This window comes from Schistocerca piceifrons, chromosome 5 (assembly GCF_021461385.2).
Source record: "Schistocerca piceifrons isolate TAMUIC-IGC-003096 chromosome 5, iqSchPice1.1, whole genome shotgun sequence".
In the NCBI taxonomy this organism is placed as follows: Eukaryota; Metazoa; Arthropoda; class Insecta; order Orthoptera; family Acrididae; genus Schistocerca; species Schistocerca piceifrons.
In genome coordinates this window covers 446,578,338-446,598,933 of record NC_060142.1, presented here as the reverse complement: position 1 = coordinate 446,598,933, position 20,596 = coordinate 446,578,338, and positions in this window count along the sequence as shown.

Sequence of the window (20,596 nt, the reverse complement as noted above, 5' to 3'; positions counted from 1 at the left end):
ATAGTGAATGGTTTGTTAATGTTCTTTAAGTCACTTCCCGCACACGAATGGACTTCAGTAAGTAATGAAAATGAAAGCTCCAAAACCAGCCGCAATAAGGTAATACATTTAATATTTTACAAGACAGCCCCATTTCGGCATAATTGCCGTTATCAACTGACCTGCGAAAGTTACGATGGTAAGATTATCTATACGTGAAACGTAGCTGTTTTATGTTTATGTTTGCTTTTGTACTTACGTTTAGTTGGAGGTGACAGCCATAATATACATAACAATCTCATAAAGAAATTACGTTCAAGAGCAATCAAAATCTCCGAACATGCCAAACCGGTCGAAATTTTAACAGCAGTTTTAAATAACACACTAGAAACAGTGATAGTAATCCGTCAAGCATCTATTTACATCTGAAACCTAAGCAGCACAAAGCCGAGAAAACTGAAACTGTGTTGGAAATATTACGCAGAATACCGAAAGGACGTACTATGAACATTCTCCAAGAGCTGGAAACATGTACTCATACAAGAAAATATTTGCGCGAAATTCTAAATGAACACACAGACTTTAAACATAAACACTGTTCCTTGGGGTGGAATATTGCCATTAAAAGGCTGAATAATCTGCAATGACGAACGGCATGAGGATATAGAAGACAATGGAAATTACTGCTTGAAAGACACATAATTTATATTCACAGGACATGTGACCTGTAATTGAAAAAGTTTCATGATCTCCCCATTGGCAAAAGATTCCGGATTAGTACCCGTTCGGATCTCCGGGAGGGGACTACCAAAGGAGATGCAAATTTTCTATCTAGATACAATGTGGGTCAGTGGATTGAAATGTAAAAAAGTCAATGATTTCTGATGAAATGAATATAGGGTAACGTCACAGCGGAAGGGAAGGGTGTAGGGGGAGTAAGACTCATAGGAAGATAGAACAGAATAGGAAAGTAGAAGAGAGAGTGAGTTATTGTGAACAGTTCAGTGACAGATTATTCTAGTCGTAATCGAAAGTAAACCACAGTCAATAACAATATTTCAGGTATATACACAGACGTCGCAAGCAAAAAATGGTTCAAATGGCTCTGAGCACTATGGGACTTAACATTTGTGGTCATCAGTCCCCTAGAACTTAGAACTACTTAAACCTAACTAACCTAAGGACATCACACATATCCATGCCCGAGGCAGGATTCGAACCTGCGACCGTAGCGGTCACGCGGTTGCAGACTGAAGCGCCTTTAACCGCACGGCCACATCGGCCGGCCGTCACAAGCAGAAGATGGAGAGACAGAGAAAGTTCATGAGGATATGGGACTGATAATTCAATATGTAACGGGAGTTAATAACTAAAAATCCAGGGGGATTGGAACGCCGTAACAGGGGAGGAACAGAAGAGAGAGTTACCGGAAAATATGGGCTTGGTAGCAGGAAAGATAGAAGAAAGTGTTCTGCACTAAATTACAGATGGCAACAGCGAATACACTGTTCGAAAATTACAGGAAGAAGTGGTATACTCGGAAAAGGTCCGAAGACACGGGAAGATTCCATTTACATCATGGTCAGGCAGAGATTCCCAAATCCGATATGGGATTGTAAGGCGTTCCCAGGAGGAGATATAAACGTAGATCACAATTTATTAATCATGAAGAGAAGATTGGAGTTTAAGAGAATCGTACGGAAGAATGAATGTGGAAAGAAGTGGGATACTGAAATGCTGAGGAATTTGGAGATATGTTTGAAGTTCTTTAAGGCTACAGATACTGCGATATTGAGTATTACTCTAGACAGTTAAATGCAGAGGAGTGGAGAGCTCTAAAAAGGGGTTCACAGAATCAAGATAAATATAGGTACAAACAAGGTTACTGCGAAGAAACCTTTAATAACGGAAGAAATACTCCAATTGACTGACGAAAGGAAGAAGTGTAAAATGCTAATGGAAAGACGGGAATACAGCAACGCAAGTCATCTAGGAATGAAATAAATAGGAGGTGCAGGGAAGCCAAGGTCAAATGGCAGGTTGAAAAATACGAAGAACTCTAAAAATAAGTGATAATCGGAAGGACTTATTCAGCATATAGAAAAGTCAAGACCGCCTTAAGTGAAATTTAAAACAAGGGCGTCAGTATTAAGAATGCTGAGGAAACTCCACTGTTAAATGTAAAGGATAGAGCGGATAGATGTAAAGAGTACATTGTTGACCTCTACGACGGGGAGAAATTGTATGATGACGTGATAGAAGACGAAACTGGAGGCAGTAAGTGAGAGACAGACTTTAAAAGAGCTTTGGAAGACTTGCAGTCACATAAGGCGTAAGGGGCACATTACACTCCATCGGAACGAGCAGTTAAATCAGACTTACCTATCTAGGATCGTGCAGTGCATCTCATTTTACTATGATGATGACGGCAATGCAATGTATCATGTATATCACAAGAATCCGAGAGCTTGCGACGTTCCAATTAAGTCCTTTTACAAGGTATTGTACTTATGCTCCGAAAGCTTGCACTTGTGAGCGGGACCGTCATACCATCGGACTCAGCTTCTCCGAGGAAAACACAATACCAAGCAGTAATTAATCGGTGCAGGTGTGCACACGATATGTAAAAGAGAGTATTCTTTGACTCTGAAACATTATTAACCATTGGCATGCCACCTTAAGTTAAAGAAAGACTATGCAAATTACTTTACCGCCTCTACCAATTTCTGCGTAGAACTGATATTCGCTTGGGAATAACAGTGCGGGGAAGTTTTGAATTTCTGTTCAGCGATGTTACTGCTACCCGCCGCAGTAGTGGAGAACAACAGGAACTGACCATTGAAATATTTGACTCTTAAACACTTTCAGATTACTCAGATTTTCATTGTTCATATAAGAAATTCCACAGTCTGTGGCAAGAAAAAACATACCCTCTTACCTTTAAAACGGATTTTTTAAATTTATTTTTTGAGTTATCAGTCTCCTGACTGGTTTGATGCGCCCGGCCTCGAATTCCTCTCTGTGCCAAGATTTTCATCTCAGTGTAGCACTTGCAACCTACTTCCTCACTTATTTACTGGATGTATTCCTATGTCTGTCTTCCTCTATAGTTTTTACCCTCTACAGCTCCCTCTAGTACCACTGAAGTTGATCACTAACGTCTTAACGCATGTCCTATCATCCTGTCCTTTCTTCTTGTCAGTGTTTCCCGTATGTTCGTTCCGGTTTTCACACTGTCCATGAATCACTGCCATATAATGCTGTGTTCTAAACGTACATTCTCAGAAATTTCTTCCCTAAACTGAGGTCTATGTTTGATACTAGTCGAATTATCTCGGCCAAGAATATCCTCTTTGCCAGTTCTAGTCTACGTTTTATGTCCTTCTTGCTCCGTCCGTCACGGGTGTATTTCCCACCTAGGTATCAGAATTCATTACCCTTGTACACTTCGTGATCACCAAGTCTGATGTAACGATTCTCGCTGTTCTCATTTCTGCTGCTTGTCATTACTTTCGTCTTCCTTCGATTTACTCTCAGTCCGTATTCTGTACTGGTTAGACTGTTCATTCCATTCACGAGACTCTGCAAATTTTTTTTTTCACTTTCACTGAGGATAGCAATGTCATCAGCAAATCTCAGTATTGATTTCCCTTCACTTTGAATTTTAATCCACTCTCGAACCCTTCTTTTATTTCCGTCATTGCTTCTTCGATGTGTAGATTGAGACGTAAGGCCGAAGACTACATCCCTGTTTTACACCCTTTTTAATTCCAGCATTTGGTTCTTGCTCTTCAACTCTTATTGCTCTCTTTGGTTCTTGCAGGTATTGCATATTACCCGTCTTTCCCTACAGCTTTCTTTAGAAAGTACCATTTCACATTGTCGAACGCTTTTTCCAGGTCGGCAAACCCTATAAACGTGTACTAATTTTTCTTCAATCTTTCTCCCATTAACAACCGCAACGTCAAAACTGCCTCTCTGGTGCCTTTACAGTTCTAACAGATCCTCAGTTGTTCCATTATTATGCATAATATTCTCATCAGCAGCTTAGGTGCAATTGTTGTTGAGCTGTTCGTGCGATAATTCTCGAACTTGTCGGATCTTGCTACCTCGGGAACTGTGTGGATGTTGTTTTCGCCAAAGTCTGATGATGTCCGAAAAGTCTTTCCCTGATTATATAAATTGATAACTCAGGCTAGAAGTAAGATACAAATATGAAACTGGTGTCTTATTGTTTATAAACTATCAAAGTTTTTTTCACACATCAGTAAACTTCCACATGAACATCCTTCGTAGCACGTAGCACATCTAGGCGCTACTGAATTTCCGTCCACACATTAGCCAACATCACTGGAGGGATCGATTCAACGACTGTGGTTATCCGTTGTCGCAGGGATTCAACATCTGGTACACGTGTTCGGTAGACCTCGTCCTTGATATAACCCCATAAAAAGAAGTCTAATGGGGTTATGTAAGGAGAGCGTGGTGGCCAAACCGTTGGCCCATCACGACCAATCCATCGCCCAGGAAAGGTCATATCGAGATAGGCACGGACGTCCAAACCTCAATAAGGCGGTGCACCGTCTTGCTGAAACAAGACATCGGAGTGATACTGAAGCAGCTGAGGAACAGCATACAGTTGCAACATGTCCAGACACACTGCAGATGTGATGGTGGCCTCAGCGAAGAAGAATGGCCCGATAATTCGATCGTGCAATAGCGCGCACCAAACATTCACCTTTGGACTGCCTCTGGTGCACTCCACGACTCATGTGGAAGTTTACTGGTGTGCGAAAAAAACTTTGATAGTTTGTAAATAATAAGACACCAGTTTCATATTTGTATCTTACTTCTAGCCTGAGTTATCAATTTATGTAATCAGGGAAAGACTTTTCGGACACCCTGTATTATACTGAAAGGGTACAGTGTAAGTAGGCTGTTTATGTTTTCTTATTGGCAACGTTACGTAGCGCTCAATATGAAAATCACTGGCTGTGCTGTGTGCAGTCTGTGGCTAGTTTGCATTGTTGTCTGCCATTGTAGTGTTGGGCAGCGGCAGCTGGCTGTGAACAGCGCGTAGCGTTGCGCAGTTGGAAGTGAGCCGCCAGCAGTGGTGGATGTGGGGAGAGAGATGGCGGAGTTTTGTAATTTGTCATGAACTGATATATATTATGACTTGTGATGATATTAAGGTAAATACATTGTTTGCTCTCTATTAATATCTTTCATTTGCTAACTACCCCTATCAGTAGTTAGTGCCTTCAGTAGTTTGAATCTTTATTTAGCTGGCAGTAGTGGCGCTCGCTGTATTGCAGTAGCTTGAGCAGCGAAGATTTTTGTGAGGTAAGTGATTTGTGAAAGGTATAGTTTAATGTTTGTCAGGGCCATTCTTTAGTAGGGAATTTTGAAAGTCAGATTGCGTTGCGCTAAAAATATTGTGTGTCAGGTTAAGCACAGTCCTGTATAAATGTTCAAAGGGGACGTTTAATATGGCGACCCTGCCAGGATACCTCACTGGAATCTTCTGATTTTTTCTTGTAGTTTGTGTATTTAGTGTAGTGTAGCTTTTGTTTATTGCTAGCGCGTAATTGTAGAGAGAATTTCCTTTGTAGTTGCAGTCTTTCATTGTTGTATAGTAAAACAGTTGTGGCATGCATGTAGATTTGCACCAAGTATTTCGCAGCTGCGCTTGCAATTAACTAGATATTATTTTAGTGCTATGTTAATGTGTTCTCTTATTTTTGATCTTCAAATTGTGTTTTTCTGTGTTGTCGTGTGAAATACTGTGACAATAATGGCGTGTGAAAAACGTAACACTAGGCTCCAAACTAAACTGAGAAATAATAGTGATGACGAGCGTAGCTTATCAGCGCCGCCGAGTAATGAATTTACTAATGTTCAAAGTAGTAATTTGGTAACTGTGCACAGGGAAATGGAGCGGGCGTCAAACAATGGCGTGGACAGTGAAACAATTAGTGAAGAGGGAAGCATTATCGATCGACCGGTCGGCAATAGCTCGCCTCAGGAAGCCGAAATGACACGACACGATCTCGCAAATACTGTAGATTCAGGTTTTGGATCCTCACCGTTTTCTCAAATAAGTCAAGACACATTTTCAGCTTGTCAAAATGTGAATGTTGCCGGTGCAAATGCACTGCTGAAAAGAGTAGAGGAACAGATTCCAGACACTAATGCATTGTTATTACAATTAATACAACAAATGGGACAGACACAGCAAAAGCTTCAAAAGTTAGACACAGTGGAACAAAATCTTAAAAAGTTAGACACAATGGAACAACACCAGAGACAAACACAGCAACAGTTAGACACAGTGGAACAAAATCTCAAAAAGTTAGACTCATTGGAACAAACTCTCGAACAAACACGTGAGGATTTAACTGCTGAGTTACATAACATTGAATCGAAATGTCAAAAAGTCTGTAATGACGTAAAAACTCAAATTTGTGAGCATTTTCAACCTATTTTTTCGCGTCATGAAAATGCATTACAGAATCACGAAGCAGCCATAAAAGAACTGCAAACTATTGTTCATGAAAATCACAACACCTTGCAAGCTAAAATTGACGCAGTTGCATCTACCGATTCGGTTACGCAACTTGCAAAAAGTCAAGAAAACTTAAAAGACACAGTAGATACGATTTCAACACAAATGGACACTCTGAAACTTGGTTCAGAAAAACACACTGAGGAAATAAGTACACTATCGGATAAAGTAGCCGAACTTTCAGATCAGTTCACTAACTTATCTACAAAGGTAGATGATGATCTGAATGACACAACACCTGTAGCCTTCACTGACACAGAAGAGTATGAACAAATTAGGAAATTCAAACAAAATCAGAATCGAATTAATACACAACACCCAAGAGAAATCCGGGAAGTACAAGATCAGCTGACACAGGTAATACAAGAATTACGTATTTCAGAGAACACTCGCGCTCCAACACGGGAAGAGGGACTTAGAAACACGGAAAAGCTGCAAAATAATAACACAGGGCATTTCGGAAGTAATGAAAGAAATTGGGAATGTGCACCGAATTTTGAGATGGAACGGCCGACACGACCTAACAATGACCGATATGCGACTCGCCGACATGATGATTTTGACTATAAGCTGTTCATTACTACACGTAAATTCAAAACATTTAAGAATTCTGGCAACGACATTCATCCACAAGCATGGCTCCATCAATTCTCTCATTGTTTTCCTCCCAACTGGTCGTTGGAACACAGATTAGAATTTATGTGTGGCTACTTAGAGAATGAACCAGCTGTAAGAATGCGATCGGTAATTCACGATTGCCACAGTGAAGGAGAGTTTTACCATGCCTTCCTCTCAGCATATTGGTCTCAAGCTACACAAGACCGTGTAAAACATAGCATCATGATGATGAAACACTTTGAACAATCTGAATTTTCCAGTCTTGTCAAATATTTTGAAGACATGTTGCATAAGAATCAATATCTTTCAAACCCATACAGCCCCTCAGAACTCATCCGCATTTGCTTACTCAAATTGCCTGAACATTTACGACATATTATTTTAGCAGGACGTTGCAAAGATGACATTGAAGCATTTCAGGGTCTGTTACTAGAATTAGAAATTGACACTGACAATCGCGGAACGCGAAACCAGGAACACAACAATTACAGGTCACATCCGTCGCAATTCCGCGATGAAAGAAGTAATAACTTGACATGACAAGGCTATTCTCACAACACAAATCGTGACCAAAACAGACACCACCCACATGACAACCGTTGGCAGAGTAGTAATAACTACAGGGAAAGATCACCTCTGCGTGGTAATGACTATCACAGAGACAATAAGAGAAACAGACAATATGGGAACCAAAATAAATACTATCAAGGGAGACAGAATAACTTAAGACGCAACGGACCAGCGCGCAGTTACGATTCAGGGAGAAATTCTCCATCATGTGACCGACAAGAAAGAAACTATGGAATCTACCGACATGACGACAGACGATATGATCGTAACGACAGACCTGAATTGCATCAGAACTGGCGGGACTTAAACAGGGCAGGGCCCTCTCGTCACGGTGAATTTGTAGAAGTTAGGTCTCCAAATCCCAATAACGACGCGCGCCAACAAAGGAACAGACAATGACTCGCACAGCAGGCAGCCGCGTGCGCCCGCTGGCTCCGAGAAAACTAACATTGACGCTAACCTTGAGAAAATTTTTAGCACTCCACCGACATATACCGCATGATAATTCCGTTCAAGTTGAAACTCTGAGTACTAGGAAGAGTAAAGGACTGTACCACGTTTCTCATGTAAAACCGTTTATTGAAAGATAATCTGCTTTTTAACTTTGTCATTGCCATAAAACTTTTCACTTTACATTACTAGTATGCTGTGTTAGACTTAAGAAACTGCTAACATACAACAATGTTTAAAGTTAAATATCCAGTCTAGAACCTAGGGAACATTTTTAAACTGAAATTACGAATGCATTGTTATAATGAACAGACAACACAGTGTTGTTAATTGTACATTTTTGCTTGTTAGTTGCACGATTACGTAACGACTATCAGGCTTACATACTTAGGACACATACTGGTACTGCTAATGAGATTTTAATGCAACATTTTGGTTTACTTGAAAATACATTCTGGGTTTAAAGTACTTTCTGTGAGATACCAGACGACACAGTGGTTAGTTTATGTGATAGCTACACGATTTTTATCACGACGCTACTAATGAGTGACAATATACAATGTTGCTTTTGCAGTGTATCTGTTTTATATCTGCACAGCTTTCTGAATTCTTCTAGGAAGAAAAACATGTTTTAGTAGTAACTTTTGTGGTATAGCAACAATGAGACAGCCTTTTTCGTGGCATAACAATACGTTACTGTACAGTACTTTCTTCATTACAACAATAAGCGTAATAACTACGATATCTATACGCAAAGCATTTCACTTTTGTGTATTATGAGGTAAGTACATTGACTTCTGCAGAACTTAGCTTTCGGAGGACGATAACTACGACACTTCCACACAGATTATGTTGCAACAAGACGCACATTTAGCGCTACAGTACACGTATTTGAGTGATTAATTTTGTACTTGAAACATTTATTTTTAAAAGATTTTTTAATTACAAAGAAAGTTTTCCGTGATACATTTCATTCCATTGCTGTAATTTGTAACACCTGAGGGCATAATTACATTTATCCTCAGGGGGGTACACGCTTACTTTGTGTACCATGTGTGTGGCAACCACAAGGAACCCTAGCTAATATGGTATTTGCTTATACAACTTTACACATCGGTACCATATTTCTCTAACACACAAATTACACAGCTATCTGATCATGTAACAGAGAAACAAACATCTTTTTACTACGTCAGTGACAGATGTTTACGCAATTACACAGTTGGCTAACTTCACACTTACGAAATTGTATTTTGTCTGTACTGTGTGAACTCTTCACATTTTTTCGGAACCATTGTGATACTATGAGAGCTTTGAATGATGTATTTCGTATGGGGTCATGATTTTTACAGTACGTTTGAGGCAGATGACACTTTTGACATGAGCAGAGAATTTTTTTAATTATTGGAGGAAGCTACGACGATTTTGAGATTTGACCGAGGTGTTATGATGTTATTTTTACGACGACGATGTGTATTATGCTGCTGAGGTATGTTTACGATTAATAGGCTGAGGCTATATGAGTTATTTGATTATGCTTCATATTTATAATGACGAAATATTGACGAGTGTCGATGGATACGTATATGTGTAATAAGGTAAGGAGTAATGAATAGTGGGTAGGGACTCTTGACTTGTGAAAAAGGATGTTGGAAACCAAGAATCGTACTTTAAGAGTTATGACATGTGTGAATCATGTGTGAATGTATCACAATGCCACTGAACATTTTTTGGACACTGTTATATTCATAGGATTTTGTTTCTACAGATTTGCAACGCTAATTCTTGACCTGTGAAATATTTTTATGTGAGGCTGTCACTGTAGCGGTAAATATTTCCGTAAGAAAGTTAAGTGACCACCTGCACGTAATGCGTCGCGGGCACCCAGCTGTGTCAGACGCCTGGAGAAAAAGCCATTATTGCGAGCCCTTTTCAGCGGCACAGGTAGAAAAAAAAAGGGGACGTGGGACGTGTCAAACACCTGGAGAACAAGCCATTAGGGTGTGCCTTTCATCGCTAATGCGACACCCTCGTTACTTGAAAACATATGATTACTCGCACTTTGTGCTAATTACTGAAATGCTTATGAATTGATGGGAAATATTCGTACATCTGCACACCTGATTACGACACGCATCTTTCTACGAGAGTTGAGAGAATTTCTACTAACTTATGAAATGTCACATGACTATTGAATGATATTTTTATGCTTTGGTTTGCGTAACTGCTTATTTCATTTGATACCTGTTTTTCAGCTGTGTTGCAGCATTGCTTTTATAAAATGAAATGCATTTGCTAATGTGAACACTTTCTGTCAACAGATCTATTAAATAATTATTTTATGATCCACATTCTTTAAAAAAAAGGAGCACTTGGAAAGGAAAGAACAATAAGAAGGAACTAATAACAGTAACACATAATTTTCTTTTCAAGTACTTGGTAATTTCTTTTGTAGAATAAATTGTGATGCATCACTCTAATGTTAAGATGTGACATAGGTATTAGACATGGCCATTTTAGTGTAATATTTTTTCTGCTTGCGCTATGTCATGTTTAGGTATAAGTTGCTGCTGTTTGCCAGGCATAGTGTTATTGAATTTGACTTTTGCTCATTTATGCTGCTAGCTTTGCCAATTTGCATTTTTTGCATTGCTGTTTGTGTTGATTTGTTATGTGATGCTGCATTGCCTCGTCCCTTAGTTTAGCATCTGAGCTCAGTAGATTTAAGTTAGCTTAAGAGGGGGTAGCCTCTAAGAGAATGAGTTGCGATGAATTGGAAGAAATGCATTGAGAAAACAGGTTTAGGTAGGATTTTCTTGGAAATAAATGTTGAGGTAAGAAATGTGTGAACATATAAATACAGAAAGCATGCTTAGATAGAATTTTTTTTGGTGGAAACAAAGGATGAAATAAGAGGAAAGATATATGAAGTTTTGGGTTGGACTGCAGTACCAAATGTTACACTGAAAACGAACCCTGTCCTTTCCTATTGGTGTTATCCCACTATGTGTTTGTGTACCCTTGAGTATTTGTTTTCTTCCTGTCTCTGTGTACTGTTTCATAGAATTTTTTTCTCTTCTAATACTAAGCTATATTCACTATGAGGAGGAATACTGTTATCCTCAAATATAAGTTGCATTAATAATATGTTATTTTCTTTGTAAAGTTGTTTACAATTCTGTTCTGTTTCAATGTTCATGTGTGAAATTAATGTTTCGAAAACTATTCTCATTATTTTATGTATGTACTTATGTCACTATTTTTGTAACACTGATGTATATGTTTATTTCTATTCTTTTGTAAAGCCTGTACTACAAATGTTATCTGTATTATTATGTTTTTAATGATGTATTTTGTACCTTTGTAATCGTATTCTTATGTTATAAAATTGTAATTGTCACCAGTTCATGACATTATTAACTTGTTAGTTACATTTCACTGCACACGTTTCTGTTGGTCATAGTATGTGGACAATATGTGAGAAGTAGGGACTGTTAGTGTTTGCACGTGTGTTAATAACTCAGCAAGGGACTGGATAACAGCATTGCTGGTTCTAAGGACAATTTCAAAAACTTTGTGAGTGCACAAGTGGTGGTTTATGGACTTGCTATATTATCCGCAAGACTCTTCAATGGTGATTGTGCACCTGCACAGTCACAACAGATGGCTGCTGGCCATCTCTTCAAGGACTACAGTGGGTCTACATCTTTGATGATCCATCAATACCATTATTTCTACAAGGACTGCAGTGGGTCTGCACCTCTGGTGGCCCACCAATACCGTAATCTCTACCAGGACTACAGTGGGTCTGCTCTGTGATGACTTACCTACCAATACTCTTCAAAACTTCGAATGACTCTGCTGTGGGTTTGCTCCATTGTGGCCCATTACCTGTCAGCATGTCAAGAGCCAGCACTGTCTTTCCGTTGGAAGGACAACACTACTTCTTCAAGAGCATGGAAATCCACTACTTCTGTGTGCAATTTCTTTTACTAATGAGACTTTGTGAAAAAAAACCTGTGATTACCGTAATGAATGATCAGGACTGTCTTTATGGACTGTGAGAAATTTTTAGCTTTTGAGCAACATTGTATCAATAAGTGTGTGCATTTGATTTCTTTGTTATTGTAATTATGAAAAATTTTATCAAATCATTATTGGCCACTGCCCAAAAAAAATTTTGTAAAATTTTTTGTGGGGAGCATGGGGGCTATGTAAGTAGGCTGTTTATGTTTTCTTATTGGCAACGTTACGTAGCGCTCAATATGAAAATCACTGGCTGTGCTGTGTGCAGTCTGTGGCTAGTTTGCATTGTTGTCTGCCATTGCAGTGTTGGGCAGCGGCAGCTGGCTGTGAACAGCGCGTAGCGTTGCGCAGTTGGAGGTGAGCCGCCAGCAGTGGTGGATGTGGGGAGAGAGATGGCGGAGTTTTGTAATTTGTCATGAACTGATATATATTATGACTTGTGATGATATTAAGGTAAATACATTGTTTGCTCTCTATTAATATCTTTCATTTGCTAACTACCCCTATCAGTAGTTAGTGCCTTCAGTAGTTTGAATCTTTATTTAGCTGGCAGTAGTGGCGCTCGCTGTATTGCAGTAGCTTGAGCAGCGAAGATTTTTGTGAGGTAAGTGATTTGTGAAAGGTATAGTTTAATGTTTGTCAGGGCCATTCTTTAGTAGGGAATTTTGAAAGTCAGATTGCGTTGCGCTAAAAATATTGTGTGTCAGGTTAAGCACAGTCCTGTATAAATGTTCAAAGGGGACGTTTAAACAGTACCGCCCGACATTGAAAATAGGTACAACATTCTTCGTTATTCTTGTCAGAACAACGTATTTTTTGTAATAATAACTCAATTTCACTTAATACACTGAAGCCGGATACCAGTGTAGAAAAGAAGGACAATTTATTTATTCAATTGATCACATGTGCACTCCCACAAAATAAATCCCTGTATCCAATTTGGTGAGATCTGCGAAATGAATGAACGTATGGTTGTCTGCTAATCGCAGATAGTGAATGGGCAATATATGATCATCTTTGAGACGGTCCTTTGGTCACCTTTGGTGGAAACAAAGAGATGAAATTTACCTGAGCTTTGAGCACCTGAAATGTGGCTGACCAATACGGTAGCAAGGTGCTCCCCCACTTCGGCAGAGGTGCGAGAGGACCTGAAGAACGGCCATGTTTCAGCACTCTGCCAGTGGATTTAGTGTTGGTAAGACCTGTCTTTGGTGTGCTCCGTAAAGACAAAAGAGTGGAGACATGGTATGCATGTGAAATACTTAAGAGTAGTTTAGAATAATAATTTCTCTATTTCAGGAACTTTTGTGGGGAGAACTAAATGTCAGGCAGGTAATATTAAGGGGATCGTAGTAATCTTTGGAAGCGACCAATGGTCACAATGAAACCACATGTAGCAATAAGCTGAAATACTTCCGAGTGCTAAAGTTGAGCTGAATTACTGGCGTGTGTACTATAAGTTGGAAATATTTAAGAAATGGCGTGTGCAGGACTTCAAATTAGAGACGAGTACTTCCACGTGGTGAGTAGTGTGTGAGTCTCAATCTGTGTGTGAGACAAAGGATAAAGAGAAGTACTCGTCCATGGTATCAGTTGAGGAATCGCGTGTGTGATGAATATGTTCTTAATATTACTTTACGTGTTATGTTTCCGTGTGACAGTTGATTGAAACTATAATACTCTGAGAGTGAAGCAAGGTGAGTCAGCCGTCTATCCAGCAACGCCACTTGGCTTGCATTGCACAGGAAGACGTGCATATATCCTCCGGAGTTCATAGTAGGAAAGAAAAGTTATGAAGTGGGGCAGTGTCATGTGAAACTGGGATGAATACTAATTGAAGTGGGAAAGCTGAAAGTGATGTGATTATAACGTTGTGACTATTCCTTGTGTTATATTCCATGTTGCCAGTGTGGTGTATTTCATGCAATTTAAGTATGTGTGGTTTGCATGGGAGAGTAGCAAGATAGTTTCAGAGGCAGTGGGTTATGCGTGTTCCTTTTTGTACCGCTCGGTCTGGAGGAAATTTTCGTGATGATGGGTGTGAGAGTCGAAGTGTGGCCTTTTCCTTCGAACAGTATGTTGTCATGATATCCAGAATTTATAATGTGTGCGCCATTCATATTCAGTACGACGGCCACGTGCTGATCAAAGCCGCTGGGTAAGAAAGAAAATGTGGTATTGCCAGTGCGTAGTGAACAGTCAGAGGTGTGTAAATTACTAATAGTCAGATGTGCGTTATCTGTTTCCGTTGCGTAATATTCAAACAGGAGAATAATCTGTAACTTAATTGTGAGTATTAGAGCTCATGTTACTCGATAAATAAGAATGAATCCACTCGCTTGGCAGACCACTCATCTTGCAGGCCTGACTGCTTCATGCCACAGTATGAGCAAGGCATGTGGGTGCCTCTCAATACATACTACACACCAACGTGAACAGTTGTTTTGTTGCCGGTTCCACCAGTGATTTGGGTGCTCTACAGTCTGTATAAATGCAACCCTGAAGTTTTCGCACACTGAAAACGAGTATAAATACATAAAGCTTTTATTTCCAGCCCTATCTTCAGTTTCAAAACTAAGCGAAATTGCAACCAGAGGACTTGACATAATTACGTTGCAAGGCATTATTTATACTGATTGTGTCGGTTAGTGCGGCGGTAATAAAATGGAACCTCCCGTATCCTGTGACCGATATCAATAACGCGGGGCAGGCGAACAAATGAAAATTAAGAAGGTGGCGTGTCGGGGCGGAAATGGCGGCCGTAAGCTAATTTCCTGCGGGAGTGCAGTGGCGCGTGGCGCGGCCGCGCCGACCTACCGCGGCACGCGATGCTCTCTCTGCCACACACTCCACCACTGGCCGTTACCCCAGCCTGTCCTGTTTCCGGTTCGCACACCTGTTTACTAAGTACTGTGGGCCATAAATTACCTTCCAATGCGTAACGCAGCTAGGTGGCAAGAACATGTCCTGTCCTGGACGAGGATTGCTTATTAGAGGCGATGGAGACCCACAAGGCATCATATTAGGACCTATAATACCTTCTCAAGGCGAAGAATAAATAATATTTATTCTCTTTCTACTCCTATATCCAAATATATATATTTATTGTTTTTCGCACCAAATGCAATCAATTCAGCTGCCATGTCGCTCTGTTCAGACACAGGAGCAGTTCTCTTCGGTTGTTCGCAGATGATGCTGTAATTTACAGTCTAGTAAGGTCATCCGAAGACCAGTATCAGTTGCAAAGCGATTTAGAAAAGATTCCTGTATGGTGTGGCACGTGGCAGTTGACGCTAAATAACGAAAAGTGTGAGGTGATGCACATGAGTTCCAAAAGAAATCCGTTGGAATTCGATTACTCGATAAATAGTACAATTCTCAAGGCTGTCAATTCAGCTAAGTACCTGAGTGTTAAAATTAAGAACAACTTCAGTTGGAAAGACCACATAGATAATATTGTGGGGAAGGCAAGCCAAAGGTTGCGTTTCATTGGCAGGCCACTTAGAAGATGCAACAAGTCCAAAAGAGACAGCTTACAGTACACTCGTTCGTCCTCTGTTAGAATATTGCTGCGCGGTGTGGGATCCTTACCGGGTGGGATTGACGGAGGACATCGAAAGCGTGCAAAAAAGGGCAGCTCGTTTTGTATTATCACGTAATAGGGGAGAGAGTGTGGCAGATATGATACGCGAGTTGGGATGGAAGTCATTAAAGCAAAGAAGTTTTTCGTCCCGGCGAGATCTATTTACGAAATTTCAGTCACCAACTTTCTCTTCCGAATGCGAAAATATTTTGTTGAGCCCAACCTACATAGGAAGGAATGATCATCAAAATAAAATAAGAGAAATCAGAGCTCGAACAGAAAGGTTAGGTGTTCGTTTTTCTCGCGCGCTGTTCGGGAGTGGAATGGTAGAGAGATAGTATGATTGTGGTTCGATGAACCCTCTGCCAAGCACTTAAATGTGAACTTCAGAGTAATCATGTAGATGTAGATGTAGAAACTATGTTAAGCACATCTGACATGAGGCACCTCATCCAATACAGGTGCTCAGACGATATGTTTGCGGGTGTACTGTACTCTTAAGGTTTTTTTTCCATGTCTGTTGATGGATGTAAATGCTGCCTCATATTCACATGACACAGTTTGATACGTACTGTACACCACAAGATGAACGCAGCTACCTTTACGACCGGAGAATTATTCGCAGTTAGCATCATGTGATGCCGCGAACTTGCTCTCCATCCTTGATGTCACATGGAACAACGTGTTTGGACAATTCGGTGCATACTTCATCAACATTTTCATCTCGCATGTGAAACAGGACGATCACGCGTGAAGTTTATTCACAAACCTCACGTATGTCTCCATTTAACAAAAAGGAGATTTACAGTTTGACGTAAACACGCGTCTATTTGCTTTTGGTATGGGCTTATTTGAAGGAAATAGGAACATTTATTCAAAACAATGGAACTATCTTTATGGTGCGAGTTAATCCTTGTATACTGTTCAAAAAAGAGAACAGTTATTTCCAACACATACGTATATTCAATTGGTTTGCAAAAGACAAGTGACAAAACCATGTTGTCTGATGAAAGTTGTAAAATTCTTTCGATTCATTTAAGTAATACCGTAGGTTAAAGAGGATCTAAGAAGATGTACTGAAAATATGACAAGAGAAACAACTGAATACAAAAAGTATATGAAGAAGGGAAACAGAAGGATACGTTGGGTAGACAAACATTTCATCAGCTAAAGATCACTACCGGCACAGTATCTAGAAACAAAAAAATCACAGAAGCATTCCAAGACATCATAATTTTTCCCACATCACCTTGAACTTTTGTAACGGTATTGATAATGCATTAAGTAAAAATCAAAACGGAGTAATTAGTGTCTTATGAAGATCAACTTCTTCATTCAACCCAATGAATGTTGTTGACAGCATGTCGTCTGCTATTGAACTGTATGATGAACAATTATCTTGACATTTATGGCCAAATTTGTTTAATTTTAATCGAAGTATTTAGGTACGACGACTAAACGTGTGCACTAACTCCAACCATTGTTGGTAGCAGAAAGGAAAAGCTAAATCTGAATGCCCACTTACACGGGTTTCGTCTTCTTCCTCCTGAAGTAGACTTGCAGTAATTTACTGTAGATCACTTGAGCAACGTAAAGTGCCTAATGACTAGAAAAAAGCACAGGTCATTCCCCTTTTTAAGAAAGGCCGTAAGACACATCCACACAATTATAGACCTATATCGTTGACGTCAATCTGTTGTAGAATTATGAAACATGTTTTATGCTCAAGAATTATGACGTTCTTGGAAAATGAACATCTCCTCTATAAAAATCAACATGGATTCCGCAAACAGAGATCCTGCGAAACTCAGCTCGCTCTGTTCCTCTGTGAGGTCCACAGCGCAGTGGACAAAGGTACTCGGGTTGATGCCGTGTTCCTTGATTTCAGTAAGGCATTTGACATAGTCCCGCATTGACGTTTAATGAAAAAAATACGAGCTTACGGAGTATCGGAGCAGACCTGTGACTGGATTCAAGACTTTCTTGCAGACAGAACTCAAAACGTCACTCTTAACGGAACTAAATCGTCAGATGTATAGGTAATATCCGGAGTACCACAGGGAAGTGTGATAGGACCGTTGCTGTTTACAATACATATAAATGATCTAGTAGAAAGCGTCGGATGTTCTTTAAAGCTATTCGCAGATGATGCAGCTTCTATACCAAAGTAGCAACGCCAGAAGATAGCAAGAACATGTAGAACGACCTGCAGAGAATTGATGAATAGTGCAGACTCTGGCAGTTGTCCCTGAACGTAAGTAAATGTAACATATTGCGCATACATAGGAAAAGAAATCCACTACTGTACGGCTACACTATTGATGACAAACAGCTGGAGACAACGACTGCCGTAAAATATCTAGGCATAACTATCCAGAGTGACCTTAAGTGGAATGACCATATAGAACAGATAGTGGGAAAAGCAGACACAAGACAGATTCATAGGAAGAATCCGAAGGAAATGTAACTCATCCACGAAAGAAGTGGCTTATAAGGCTCTTGTTCGCCCGATTCTTGAGTATCGTTCATCTATCTGGTATCCCTATCAGGTAGGACTGATAGAGGAGATAGAGAACATCAAACGAATAAAAGCGCGTTTCGTCACGGGATCGTTTAGCTGGCGAGAGAGCGTTACGGAGATGCTAAACAAACTCCACTGACAGACGATACATGAGAGGCGTTGTGGATTACGGAGAGATTTACTATTGAAATTTCGGGACAGCACTTCTCATGAGGAGCTAGACAACATATTACTTTCCCCCACATACATCTCTCCAATTGATCACAAGGAGAAAATTCGAGAAATTAGAGCCAATACCGAGGATTACCGACAATCATTCTTCCCACTCACTATTCGCGAGTGGAACAGGGTTGGAGGGATCAGATAGTAGTACCGAAAGCACCCTCCGCCACAGACCATTAGGTGGCTTGCGGAGTGTGATGTAGATGTATATGTACAGTCTATTCCATCTTCACTGAAGCAATATGTTCCTCGGCCGTCTTACATCTCTCTCTCCTGTTCTCATTTTTGTCTCGAAAACCTTCGTTGCCTACACCATATGTAGTTTCAACACTTGCTTGGCTGTTCGATTATTTCTAACACTGTGCAAAAGGGGACGACTTGCTGCTAACAAAATTCAGTGCTTTGTATGAGAATGCAGTCATATTAAAACGAACATACATGCCACGAACCTGTTATGGTATGAATAAAAGTAAACTGTTATAAAATACTGATACTGACTTTTAATTTTCTTTTTAAAAATATTCCAAGGCATTTTTAAATCTTTATGCAGTTCAAGAAATGAATCAGAAACCGAGATAGTCAACAATGAAAATAGACATTTCGTAGCAGTGCCAGATGAGGTGTGTGAATCAATGAAAAAGGAAAGGACCGAGAACAAAATGGTTCTTGAACAGCAATGGTAAGATTGCGGAGGAATACGTTCGCCAAATCTGTAAGAATACTATAATTATTCTACTTCACAAGAAAGGGAACAGACAAGATCTAATGAAGATAGACTTATCAACTTACTCTGCATTTTGTACACAATATTCACTGAACATCACATGCGCGTCATCTTGAACTAACACACCTGCTCATTTTAGATTGTCGCAGTCCCTCGATCTTGATTCATAATCAGTTAGAATTATTTCCGAATTGGACTGTACGTATTTTGTTTACAAACGGCGCGATCTATTTTTCGGAAAGCTTCATCGCGGCTATTGAAACTATTGCTCTTATTATTGTGCAAAACTGAAGTTCCCTGAACGAAAGGAGCCAGCTCTCACATTTTTTTTTCAAAAAATGTTAGAGCGAGTGATTATCAAAAAAGGAGTAGCAAAATATTCTGTGCTGGGGCTCAAATAAAAGTTCTCAGTCTCAAACGTGATGTTCTTGTTAATCATGACATCCTTTACATTTTGATTTTAACAGCATACGGCGTTATCAAAATTTATTAAACTTCCTTCAGATATTAAATAGCGTGAACTACATTTCTTCAGAATGTGTTAACAGAAATTTTGCAACAACGAAAAATTTATCTAAATAGATTAAATTCTGCTAAGACCCGTGGTCTAGGGGTAGCGTCTTTGATTCATAATCAAAACGTCTTCGATCCCGGGTTCGATTCCCGCCACTGCCTTTTTTGATTGATAAATAATCAGCATTGGCGGCCGAAGACTTCCGGCATAAGAAGTCAGCCTCATTCTGCCAACGGCCTTGTCAAAGAGGGCGGAGGAGCGGATAGAGGTTCAGGGAAATTGCCCCTAAAGGCGGAAGAATCAGCAATGATCAACGACATGAGGATGCAGAAGGCAATGGAAACCACTGCATTAAAGACACGTAACGTGTATCCACAGGACATGTGGCCTGTAATTGAAGAAGTGTCATGATGATCTCTCCATTGGCAAAAGATTCCGTAATAGTCCCCCATTCGGATCTCCGGGAGGGGACTGCCAAGGGGGAGGTTACCATGAGAAAATGATTGAATAATCAACGAAAGGATAACGTTCTACGAGTCGGGGCGTGGAATGTCAGAAGCTTGAACGTGGTAGGGAAACTAGATAATCTGAAAAGGGAAATGCAAAGGCTCAATCTAGATATAGTAGGGGTCAGTGAAGTGAAGTGGAAGGAAGACAAAGATTTCTGGTCAGATGAGTATCGGGTAATATCAACAGCAGCAGAAAATGGTATAACAGGTGTAGGATTCGTTATGAATAGGAAGGTAGGGCAGAGGGTGTGTTACTGTGAACAGTTCAGTGACCGGGTTGTTCTAATCAGAATCGACAGCAGACCAACACCGACA